The sequence below is a fragment of the Micrasema longulum genome, unplaced genomic scaffold (genome assembly GCF_059751315.1).
Source record: "Micrasema longulum isolate JH-2025_06_02 unplaced genomic scaffold, ASM5975131v1 h1tg001780l, whole genome shotgun sequence".
In the NCBI taxonomy this organism is placed as follows: Eukaryota; Metazoa; Arthropoda; class Insecta; order Trichoptera; family Brachycentridae; genus Micrasema; species Micrasema longulum.
Window position 1 is genome coordinate 68,632 of NW_028278955.1, and position 13,905 is coordinate 82,536.

General features: G+C 30.1%; 1 protein-coding gene across 1 annotated transcript in view; it reads left to right on the plus strand.

Annotated features, from left to right (window-relative positions):
• Positions 1-13,905, plus strand: part of LOC148274007 (opioid-binding protein/cell adhesion molecule-like) — a gene marked incomplete at its 5' end in the record, with an annotated part of 135,281 nt that overhangs the window by 56,125 nt on the left and 65,251 nt on the right. The window lies entirely within an intron of this gene.

A 13,905-nucleotide genomic window follows, 5' to 3' on the forward strand; every position in this document is an offset into this window, starting at 1 on the left:
GTATTTTTCATTTTATTACATCGGGTAATTCAACAAATTTTTGTACTTGTTAAGTAAAATTTATTCCAAAGAAATTATTTGCAAAAGTTGGGAGAGTATCATGAAATATTGTGTCGATTTAGTTATTCCGGCAGTATATGTTATATTCCCGATACATGCGGGCCATAGGTGAGTGGTATATTGCATTACTTGAAAACAAAGGCAGTTTAAATATAGGTGCGAAGGTTTTCGCGGTCACTGTTATCAATATGTTTCACTCAGTTTGCCCTGAAGATGGCTCCTGCAATGGTAGCCGAAACGTCGGAACAAATCCAACTCACACGGTATCACCCAAAAAAAGAACATATTGCAGTTGAAATATGTCCCGATGTCTTAATGTTCTCAATCCTGTATTTATTTGTATTTTTTGAGGAGGCTAGCACATATAATAAAATAATTAAAAAATCTCTTTTCAGATTTAAGTTACTAACCATTTTTTTTCCTTTTTTATTTTTATCATGTTTACTAAATACTACACGTGGAGCAAACAAATCAAGTTTTTTTCCCTAAAAGAGTGGTAATTTGGTTTGATTATTTTTGAAGCTAGACAGGAGTGGACTCAAAGAAAAATTGTTTATTTGGTTTTCAATTATTATTTTCTTATTATGAATCGCTTTTTCAATTTCTAAATAGTTTAATTTAAGTACTTTTAATCCAATGTCTTGAAGTTACGATTATTTTCTCTCAGACGGTTTGCGAAATCAGAAAAAATATTATTATTCAAGTATTTTAAGTGTTCTTTTACTTATATATTAAAGTTTCTTTTAGTTTTTCCAATGTATATTGAATCGCATCATTTCAATTTAGTTGGTTTATCCCAGATTTATTATATTTATGGACTTCGTTAAATTAGCGGTTAAAAACAAAATTGTTTTATTTATTTATTATAATGAATACCCACAAAGTTAGTGATTCAAATATTAAATTTAGGTTAGCATTTACATTAAAGTTTAATATATTATAGAGAAATTTTATATCGAAAACAACGTAGCGTTTTTTCAAGGAATCAGAATGAAAAAGAGTTAGAAGTTGCTCGTAATTTGAATTTGAACGTGGGTTTCAGACTTATATTAGAACTTTTTTTGAAAAGATTCTATAGAGTTTTTTATGATTTTAATATTGCGGACATGCGGTATCTAACAGGGGCGAATCGTGTAAATAAGCGATTATGCGCAACTTACCATTATACTATATTTTACTATCCATAATAATGTTATACGGTAACTTTATTTAAAAAAAAAACAAATTATATTTGCTATTTCTTATAAATCTTGTATATTTCTCTAAATATTAATAAAGCGCGCCCAGCGCCAACAATGAGCCAATAAACTAGCTGATTACTCTAGCTTATTTTGTCATACAAATAAGTGTACTTTATTTTGAACATGTTAAACTCAGTAGTGGGGTTTTTCTCCTAGAGTAAACTTTCACATTACACATATTTTTTGAAAATTCTCGATTTGGAAAACAGTATTTCAAACATTGTTTTACGAGGACTATTTTTCTTTGAGATGATGCTTTTGACATATGACTCACAACACATGTGGCAATCAAAGCGGCCGTTTTGGCACAATTCATTTCTAGAACAAATCGGCCAGTTGACATTTCAATCGTGATGAGAATTTTTAATACTGACTGTAGCTGACGTCATAGTCCTTTCTTTTATTATTGTTTGTTAGTATAAATGTTTCAATCATTATTTAAGTTGTATTTAATATGTAACCTAGTATGTATGGGTCTGTGAGGCTAATTCCGCGTCTAACCGGCCGCTGCCGTATAAAAGACGAATTGAGCGGAGCGTGTTAAGCTAGCGGCCCTTTCACGTCCACTCTAGTCGGCACTTGATTGTGCAATGGAGGGACGGGGCGGGGGTCGAGGCTTATACGTTGGATAGAGGGCGCCTATTTACGTTGGCCGCTCGGGAGAATACTTGGCAAGGGTGGGGGGCCGGCACCATTCCCATACCTAAGTTAACCGTAGGGTCAGATTTTGTAACCTTGTATAAATATGTGCACATGTGAGAAATAAAGACATCAATCGAAAACAGTAAACACTCTCTTTTAACTCTACTCTGCCCGATTACTTCGCCACGTCGTCTTCAGATCTTCATTGCACCTTTCCTGGACGCCGAATCCAGAAGCGGATTTACAACCTGCTAGCCGCCACTGTCAGCCGACAGTATTTTGAATAAATATTCATACCTCCGGGCTACTGATACCTATCGCAGCTCGCAGTAGAATACCAGCGCCTTGCCGAGATTTTACAGTCTCACAATTATTTATACGAGGCGGAAACGCGTCTCGTACTGAATTCATTGTGCTATTTTTTTTTTTTTTTTTTTTTGTTGTTTTTTTAACAATTATTATTTTTTTTTTATTATTATATTGAAAAACATATTATACATAATTATATACAATATTCCAAAGGATTTTTTAAAAAAAAAACTCATTTAGGGACATACAGATAATAATTTTTTTAGAGACGTTTTTAAATTAATAAACATAAGTAATGAAAAAAGTATTCTAAAAATAAAGCATTGCAAAAAACATAGCAATAAAATACATATTAATAGTAAGAATAGTAAACAAAAATCCTATCAATGCATGGCATGTTCGTGGGTTTACAAGAAAATGTCATTGAATTTTTGCTCCTATAATAAATAATGGACAGTTATAATATTTTTGTGTAACATAAGAAAGAAAAAAAAAATATGGTATTTTTATTTATGGTATTAAAAAAAGGAAATAAAAAATATTTGAAAAAAACACAAAAATATTCCTTTTAATTAAAGGGCAACAAAATATATCATAGAAAAAAAGAGTTCATATCTTTAGTTCAAACCTAGGAAAGTGCATGATTTTTAAAAGGAGGAAAATTTTTAAAGTTTGGAATCAATGAAATATTATATATTTAAGTAATATGTTAAATTTATGGATAATAAAGCTACATAATATAATATATCACGAAGTTACGTCGTTTGAATTGATTTCATTGATGAGAGTTGTTGTATTACACAGAACTACAGAAAAAATAACAATTTGTAGTTTATAAACATTATGTTATGTACCTATCATGTAGATACAAATAAACGTTTTTTTTTAAAGCTTTACTGTAAATAAAATCACCGTTCGCCACTGATATCCATACGCATGAGGCATACTCAATATTACTGTGTTTAAGTCGTACATAGACATATAACAGTTTCCGTTCTTTTAGTCAACTTTATACTTTTACTTTTTTAACTGCTTAAAGTAAAGAATAAAATAAATAAGGAATTAAAAGGGATACATCAAGTTTCGTTCAATATTTTATCTAGACTTATTTTACATAATAGCCTCACAAGAGTTAAGGAAATACCTACATAAAAAAACATCACTCATGTCTAAAAATTATGTTTTTGTAGCCAGTTCATAACATAAAGATAGTAAAATACGAGTGTCTGAGTATTTTATGATTATTTGACATGTTATGAAAGAAATGACGAGGATATATTCGGCGTCAGTCTTAGATACAAAATAAATATTAGACTCAAGAAAAACATTTTTGTAAAATCGAAAATATGTTATATCAGCTAAGAAAGAATCTCCCACACAACCAACAGAAATGTTTTTATAGAGCTTTGTAAGTTAGGGGTCAAAATCAAAAGGTTTAAAAAAAGTATTGGGTTCTTTTATTAAAAGAAAATGCCGCGTTGGATGAAATCTCTCGACAGAAATGAAATTGCGAATAATATGCTCGGGCATATTATATTCAAGAAATTTTACTTGCCAAAAAATTCCCAGCCTCAAAGTGAACTAATTATATCGAACACATTGAAAAAGCAGAAATATTTTGAATAACATGAATTTGATTTTTGAAAACAAAATTTTTGCTGCTTAATCCCAAAGGGAACACTAAAAAACCAGGATTCAACCTTGAGGATGGGTCATGGGATTTACCACATAACCTGAATTCGGGCAAAAAAAAAACATGTTTTTAAGACCCAAAATATTCAATGTTCTGCTCGAATATCGGAAAATCATGACACGGATTCAATTGAATAAATTTTATTAATATTTCAAGCATAAACTTCGTGGTGAAACATTTTACTAAATGTTATTAAATATTTGTCTTTAACCACTTACCGACTTTTCTATGTCTACCGGTTTCGAGACGTACCCATCTCTTCGTCAGGACACCAATTAAACTAACATGCAAACCAGCTTGCAAAACCCACTAAACGCCTTCACCATAGTTGTTGCACAAAAATATAAAACCATCACGACATGCATTTTAATAAGCACATGCACTGATTAGGACAAACATGCACTGATTAAATTATGAAAGTTTTCTCCCGTTTAAAAATTAATGAAAAAAGTAAAGGGGATGGAAGGAGGGCATGGAGGGAGGGGATAAGTTTAATCGGTTTTATTGTATAGTATATTTTTCTAGTATAGTTTTATAGTGGGTTTTGCATGTTGGTTTGAATGTTGGTTTAATCCTGTCCTGACGAAGAGACGGGTACGTCTCGAAACCGGTAGACATAGAAAAGTCGGTAAGTGGTTATTTACAAATATTGAATAAATTTGTTAAAAAATGAGTGCTGGGTTCGGGTAGAGATAAATCAAAAGAATTATCTCAATGTGGTGATAAATAATAGTATAAATAATCAAACTTGTATGATGAATAACCTCCAGCGGCCATATGAAAACAAACTCTTGGCCTCATAGATTTAGTGAAACGTTTTTATCTTATTTTTTTTGTAATATGTATCTTTATTTGAATAAATAAATTTTTTTCTCACACTGGAAACACTTTTTTGTAGTGTTTATTTGGCATAGTTTAGTGGTTATTTTTTCCGTCGAAAATCCTCGAGTGTGAAATACTCCAAATTAAGTAAAGTTTTGCAACTGTGCTTTTAATAACAGTGTTTAAAAAAATATAAATGTTTAAGTGAGAATGCATTATAGCCAATACCCACCAATGTACAATTTATATTATGTACAGCACGTTAAAAATTCAGAAATAAAAAATTACGTATCCATAGAATTAAGAATAGTCTAGAAACCGCATACGCACATATAACAGAAGGCGACTCAACTACTCATAAATGAGTAGATTTACGTTTTGACCCTTTGTTTCTTTGTAGACGTCGCTCAGTACGCAACTCCTGATTAGAATTTAACCATGCCGTGTTTTGTCCTTTTAAAGTGTAAACATACTGCTAGGATCTTAAAGAAACAAGACGCAATTACATTTCATGTGTAACTATCAAATGAATGTGTTTGTCACAAATGCATTACTTAAAAATTGAATTATTTTTCCATCTGCCAGATTGTCGAAAAAGCAAAATGAAAATTTTGTTTGTGTTGCCAGAGTAGTAAAAAATTTTATCCTACTTTGCTCATATAATAAGAGAAATAATGAAAATTGAACCTCGGATTAAACAACGCCGTGGTGGATATTTGGCTGACATTATCTTTAAAACATAAAATATTATTTAACATGATATAAAAATATCCGTTTTATGTAAAATAAAATTTGTTTTATATTTTAATTTCAAAGTTCATTAACTCAACTACTCTTATTAAATGACCCTTTACTTATCTATTTTGTTGTGTCAATCAATGTTTCCGAGTGCACAACAAAATTTTAGAAAAATTGACAATTTTTTTTTTTTTACCTTATATTTGTGTTATGGTTATATTCTTCGCAATCTGGAAATATTATTCGGTGACTTTAAGTATGCGCGCGGCGAAAGTGTGTCTAAATGGGGGAATTATTGGACACAGTCTGATGTGTTCAAATATGATTCTACGCTCCTTCTGGACTATTCTTAATTCTATGAACGTATCCAACAAAACAAAGTCAAATTTAATAATACATTTTTAGATAAATCCATTGCTTTTCTAAAAAATAATGAGTGAGGTGATATTTTAATTTATTAAAAGAATTTGTATTGAAAGTATTATATATTTGTTCAAACTGATTTGCATACCTGTGGGTGCTGGGTATTGGTCAGTGCATTTTGAAGTTAGTTCGTAAATTGTTAAAACCAGGTATTTGAATTTAAATTAGCAAGCAGACTAGAGCGGTCTATTTATTGATATCATTATTCTTAATACGAATAACGAATCAGCTATAATACTACGGTCCGACAGTTCAAATGATCTCATTTCACTTCTGAGGAAATCATAGTTTGAGGATTCTAAATGTATTTCTAATTTATAATTTCTAAAGCGTAAGAATTTATAGTGCACCCTTTTGATAGCATGAGAATGAATTTCATAAATGGGTGACCAAACCGAAGAGTTGCATTCAAGTCTACTTCTTACTAATGAGGCGTACAATAATTGTTTCACAGTAAATACATTTTTTAAATTTTACGCCACTCTCAAAACAAATTCTAGCATCTTCATTCGATCATTAGTTTTTTGATTAATACGATAATTACTGTAATTTTCCATCAAGCAAAATACCCCGATCTTTTATTTGAGACTCACTTATCAAATCGATACTAGGTATTTTAAAGAAATGTTAATTTAGTTGGGTTTTAGCATCTACAAAAGGTTTGTACCGTGACAGTAACCTATATTTAACTAAAGTTTATTTAAACTACACCACTTGTACAAAATATTAACATTTTTTTTCAAGAGTAAAAAAAACAGTTACATTTTTTATAATCTTATACATTTTTAAGTCGTCGGCAAAAAGTAAAATATTAACATATTCAAAAAATGTTATTACGTCATTCACAATACTAAACAAATCGGTCTTAAAGAGGATCCTTGGGAACTCCACTTGTCGCTAAAAACTGTTTTGACACAACATCATTAACTTTGGTTATCATACGGGTATATTTACCAGTTATATAACTTTGAAATCAATTCAGCATATTCCCTTTAACTGCTAACAAATCTAATCTTTTTACAAAAAAATATCTGAAATTCTGTCAAAATCTTTACTAAAATCGGTGTAAATGGAATATTCTTGACATTTTTTTATTTTAAGCATTTATTTTATCAATTTGGTCAGTAATTAAATTTGTAAGAGTTGATTTGCCGAGAGTACAACTATGTTGAACTAATGAAATCGCGTGTTTTCTTTGAAAAAAATTGTGTCAAGTACAAGGTTTTCAAATTTGAAGAAGTTGATTGAATGAAAATAAGTCTGTATTTTTAAAAAGCATTTTTGTTACCATTTTTAATTATTTGATTATTAATTATAATTGCATTTTTCCCTCTTTTCAATTGTTTCCAAGAAGCTTTACTTTTAGATATACGTCAAATATATTGTTTTCAATGTTTAAAATATACATTTAAAAACCAAAATTTATTTACAAGTAATTCAAATAGAGCAAGTCAAAGAAGGAATCGTGTGTTAGAAATACCACATTGTAAAACGAGGCTAGCACAAAGACATGCATATTTAATAGGCCCGAAAATGTTTAATTCCCTTTTTACTGATAATATTTCATTGATCCCAAAGTTTCAAAATATTCATTCTTTTAAAAAACACGCACTATCTTGGTTCAAACAAAAAATATGAACTCTTTTTTTCTATGATATATTTTGTTGCCCTTTAATAATAATGAATATTTTTATGTTTTTTTTTTCCTTTTTTAATTATTAAAAAAAAATTAAACAAATAAGAATCTTTTAGAGAATATTTTTTCTCTTATGTAACACAAAAATATTAAAACTGTCTATTTTTTATGGGAGCAAAAATTCATACACATTTTTTGTACACCCACGAACAGGCCACGCCTTTGTGGGATTTTTTTTGTTTAGTATTTCATTTCTATGAAACTATCCTTAATTTTTAATACTTTGTTTTACCTCTTATGTATACTGTAAAAAAACAAAAAAATAATAATAATAAATAAATGAAATTTTTTAAAAATTTACAAAATTTTCTCTAGTTCGGAAATAGACCAAATGACAATGACAACCTTAACAAATATTTTTATGTAAAACTCAATTTATGCACATAATGTTATAAAAAAGTCGAATGAGTCTTATCCGGATGAACTATTTTTCGAATATCTAATGATTTTGTTTTACTTATTATATTTGAAACAGAAATATAACAACAATATCTAGACATTCCTCCAGAGAAAAGTGTGGTAAATTATCATCTAGAACTTCAAATTTACAGTATCTTGCATATGTTAATCGTGTATAGTGAATTATATGACATGGACACCGGTTTATTTGAATCATGATTCTTAAAAATACAGATTTTTAAAATGTCTAAAACGTATGATTTCCTTACATTTTATTAGACGACTTAAATTGTTAATTCAGATATATTATACAAACTTTAGACGGGATAGTTGTGTTAAAACCTTCTTAGCCGTTGCTCTTGTAAGATCTATTTAGTTGCAGACAAAGTAGATTTCTCGAAATAGAAAAGACGGTCAACTTGATAGGAAATTTATCTTCTTTCGTCACTAAAAATCCCTCAAACGAATAAACCGTTTGAAAGTAAGCGAGTTTTATAAAACTTCCATATATAAACCCATTCAGACCTGAATTGATTCCTGTGGATATGAAATATATTTTGTATTCTATATGTACTAAAATAATTATTCGCACATCATAATTGTAGGATTCTAGCTTGATTATGTAGGGAACTCCTACACCAGTTGGAGTTGACTGAAGAAATACGATATGTATGATCAGATGGGGAACAGTGTAATCAAAAAGTTTTGTTCACTTTTATAAAAATCTGTATTTATTTTACAAACCTTTTTCTTACAGCAAATCGAGTGAGAAAGTTTAAACGTTAGCTTAACTTTACTAAAAAGAAACAATAGAAAACATACTTGTTGATTATAAAATTAATGTTTTTTGGAAGTAACTTACTTTTAACGTTAAACCATAGAGTAGAGGGACCCCAGGGGGTCAACAATATTTTGGGTATGCTTAAATGTTTGTAGACAGGTTGGATTTCCTCCCAGGGAGTTATTAAGATCTAAATTAGTTGAAACAGAGAGGCAAAGCATTTTTAAGAAGGTAATATCGATGTCTAGGCATTTACGGGGCTTATGACCTGTCATAAACTGCTAAATGAACCAGCCAACGACATGTCGTAAGCCCTGTAAATGTGTCTTATTGATCTTGAGTGTTCTTTATCTTTAACATCAAAATAATTATTTTTATAGCGTCGAAACCAATCTCTGCATGTTGTTTCCGACAGAACATGTTTGCTGTAAGTCTCCGCAATAATTATTTATGCTCCAATCAGTTTTTTTTTTTAATTGTAACATTCACCACATTGCCTATGTTTGAAAATCCATATTTCTTCAATTCTTTCACCTGTTGATTGAAGTGAAATGAAAAATCTTAAACCTTTATTGTTGTAAAGAGATTCATTTGATCGAATTATTTCACATACTAGGCAATGTTCTCCATCTGTGTTGTAATTTGTAAATCTTAATGACTCTTTTAGGGTGAAATCCAGCCTTTTGTCTTCATATATTTAGACAAACTCAAAATATTTTAAGTTCAATTTTATCTAGGCGTATTTAAATGCTTGAAATTCTATTTGGTAGGATAACAGGAATTCGTTTTGAAATAAATAAACCAGCCAAAAGCTAGCAATAAAACTAAAAAAAATAACTTTTCTTTGTTATTTTGACTAAAAACGTAAGTAAAAGAAAACAGAGACGTAAGTACTTAGGGCTATCAGTAATTGAAAAAAAAACTTAGCCGCTTTTTAACTTTTAAAAGACTGTAATAAATAATTACTCTACGCGCGGCGATGTAACATTATGTTTTCACAAGCAAAAGACGGAATATTCTTAAGTTCATATATTTGAAAAAAAAAATGGAGACTATGTTTAATGTACTTTTTCCCAGTTATAGCGAAATACATTAAAAATCATAAATAATTCGGTCATCTTAGATGCGCACGTCCCCTATCACTGTCAATAACAGTAGCTCAATATAACTCACCTATTTTTAGATTACAGAAAACCGAGAATGAATATGCATCATATTTTGATATATTTAGTTTATCTCTGCCTAACTTAAAAAATAAAGTGACCAACATATTTTTTATCAAAAATAACAAATCAACTTCTGGAGATTTGGTTGGGATAGTTATAATTTGATTGATTAATGTATTTTTTTATTGTATAATTTCTTTAAATATGTATGTATTTCAAGTCATTTATAATGTGTATAGTACGAGTATATTAATACATCATACTCGATTTTTTATTTTTAACCACTATTTATACCACATTTATGTAAATGGTAGAAATGCCGTATGTAAATAAATACGTTAATAAATTAAAATAGTCGACTGAATCTGTTTCACACAAACACCGGCTACAGGAGGCTTATTCTCTCACAATTTTGTTGCGTATTTTCTTTCGTTCATCATGTATCCATGTCACTCTAACGCAATCAAAATAGTAATTCGCTTTCGTTCTCTTTGATATGATCTGGATGAATTTATGAAACATATTAGTTAGAAAATTAGGCCACAAAACAGCGTTTCTGTCTTCCTTGTTATGAGTTATATCTTCGTGCTCTCTCATTTATAGATTTATTGCTGTACTAGCGGACATTCAGTCATCGCGTAGCAAGGACATTTTTTTTTAAATTAATAGCATACACATGCAAATTTTACTTTAAAAATCCGATGTGACAATGTCCATATGAAAATTTCAAATAATACAACTTGGTCATTTAATAAAATAATTAAAAATATATTTATTAAACCCCGTATCGTATGTAGACTAGTGTGACATCACAGCCACACAAAAGCTGCGAAACGATTCCACTAGCAATTTAATGATGCTCACACTTACACACACCTGAACACATTCTCCTACATACACACACTTATTCTCACACAAAAACACAAAAACACACACTTTTGGTGTACCACAATTTAATATGTATGATTTTTATTTAGAAACTTTGCTGGTCTGTTTTTAAACCGTATCTTTTTTTATGTCATTGTCGACTGTCTGTTTCTGTAAAATAAATAAAGAGTTAATTTTGGTTGGTACGTAAGTAGATAAATCTTAAATTTCGTGTATATTTGAATTCACACTAGTGTTGAAAGAGTTAAATCCATTTTCATTTGGATTCTCTGAATTAGCTGACGATGCTTTCAAGAAATAAATAAATAAATCGAAATGTGTGATCAATAGTAAAACATTTATTTAATTTAACCACTTGGCACATTACTGCGACATGGCAGTATCTTTCAACCAGTTTAAATAACAGTTCGACCTCATGAGAAATTGAACCCGGGTAGTACATCAATAATCATCATCATCATCGTTCCCTTTCCACACCTAATGGTGCATAAGGCACTGCATTGGTACACTAATTGCAGCGTATCTTGATTATTTTTGTTACATGAAGGTATGATGATCAGTCTTACGCTTCAAGTACCAGTCCAGGGACTATTTTTTTAAGTTTTTTTTATTATTGAAATTTTTTTGTTTTTTACAACATACATAAAATGTAAAACAGAGTATTCAAAAAAATAAAGCATAATTACATAGCAATGAAATACATATTAATAGTAAAACGAAAAAATCCCACAAAGGCATGGCCTGTTCGTGGGTATACAAGAAAATTTTAATAAATTTTTGCTCCTATAATAAATAATGGACAGTTATAATATTTTTGTGTAACATAAGAAAGAGAAAATAAAATATTCTGTAAAAGATTATATGGTATTTTTTTATAGTAATTAAAAAAGGAGAAAAATACATAAAAAAAAACATAAAAATATTTCTTATTCTTAAAGGGTAACAAAATATATCACAGAAAAAAAGAGTTCATATCTTTTGTTTGAATCCAGGATAGTACGTGTTTTTTAAAAGAAGGAAAATTTTGAAAGTTTGAAATCAATGAAATATTATTAGTCAAAAACTAATTTTAAAAAATTTGTCACATAAAACATGCATGTCTCTATGCAAGCCTCGTTTTACAATGTGGTATTTCTAACACACATTTTCTATGAAATATTCTAGTGTGAAAACACCCTTTTAAATAAGTATTTCATGTCAACCATGTCGGGAATCAAACCCGAGACGTCTTGCGTGGCAGGTTAACGCGCCGACCATTACACCGCGAGGCCGACAATGATACATTCCAACAAACCACTATAATGCATTACATCGAAATATTTTTTTTAAGTTTCACCCGCCATACCTTCCAATGGCACCTCAAATAACTTAATTGGTAAGTATACCCTTGTACCAAATTATGCTGTCAAGGTAAATTATTGTGAATTCTCTATAAACAAGCAATTTAAATTAATCATTTACGAGCTTATGCGAACTTACAGAACTCTGTCAGAAGTAATTAATGTATGGAGATAGTCGAGAGAAAACGAGGGAACAAAATCAAGAAAACAATTCTGTTTGAAGTCTAATCCGGGAAATTAATTGTTTTTCCTCCCCAAAATTAAATGAACAATATTTTAAGAAAAGGATTCATTAAAAATTTAACTATATATGTCGCTTCACGCGTCAATAGAAATGAAAAATATTTTTTGTTGATTTAGCTCGATTTACCCTGTTCCCCTTCGGATGCGAATCGTGACACCTCACTAGGGCTCAAAGCAGCAAAGTTCTGAGTTTTGAGAATAGGTGTCTCAGAAGAATATTGGGTGTGCGGTGGTTTGGCTTTGTAGGGAATGAAGAGTAATAGGAGAAAGTACGCAGCAGCGTTGGGAGGATCATTACCGCGCTTCTTCTGCAGGTAAAATCACTAAAAAGTTTTTCCCAACGCTGGCTGATGCAGCAAACTTTCGTCATCATCACCAAAGTACTTTCGCAACGACCCAAATTTTTACCAGACACGGAGCTATGAGAAGTTATCTTTATAGGTTTAAATTAAGGAATGATGACTATTGTCCATGCAATGATATTTCTTCACAGAGTATCGAGCATCTGTTATTTCAGTGCCGATTTTTCAATTTACAATGCCATAATCTTAAAGCAAAATTTAAAACTGCACTTATTGGTACTTATGAGACAAAAATCATGTTGACCTGTGCTTTTAAAGTATTTTAGTTTTATGAAAAGAAAATACAAGTATCTTTATAACAATTTGCCAAAAAAATACTGTTGATTCCTACCATACAGCATGAAAAAGATGTTGAAAGATATTAATATAATAGAATATATAAACTTTAAACGAAACATTATAAATTATTGTTATTGTTAATATGTTTTATTTAAATTTCTGACCAAGTTTTTTTTCTTCGAGAAGAACTTTTTCAAATGTATCATTTAATTTATTCAAAAATAACTATTTATCACAAATACCGAATATTTAAAAAAATATATTTTTCATGTTTCTGATCCTATATTTGTGGTGATATACTCATTTGTCTATGTCAACTAATTGCTAGTCCCATCTTTAAGTCGGGATGGGATTTATGTCTCAAATAATGTACAATAAACTTATGTATGTTAATAAATCAAAAAAATATTGTTAATTGATTTTTCTTCGGCTATACTTTTTTTATGCTTATGCCTATGCTTTATGCTTTCTTATGATTTTGGCTTGTCAAATTGATTCAAGTATGTAGCAAGGTCTGTAAGCATAGTTTGAGTTACCAGAATAAACGGTATTTGACGAGTCATTCCGTATGTAAATTGATGTGATATCCCTACAGTGGTGAGTATTTGACCCTCTGTATTTATGAGCGCCTGGTTATTGCGTCGAAATGGAATTGCAATACAGCCTCTAACCTACAGTTAACTGCAACATTAATCAGCTAAGCTTCCGTTAAATTGCTCGGAATTCCAGAATATCCCCGTTCACCCATCAGATAGGCTTACAAACAAACAAACAAGGGGCGAGAACAACCCCCAGCTTTAAAAAGAGATTTTCTATTTGCTGC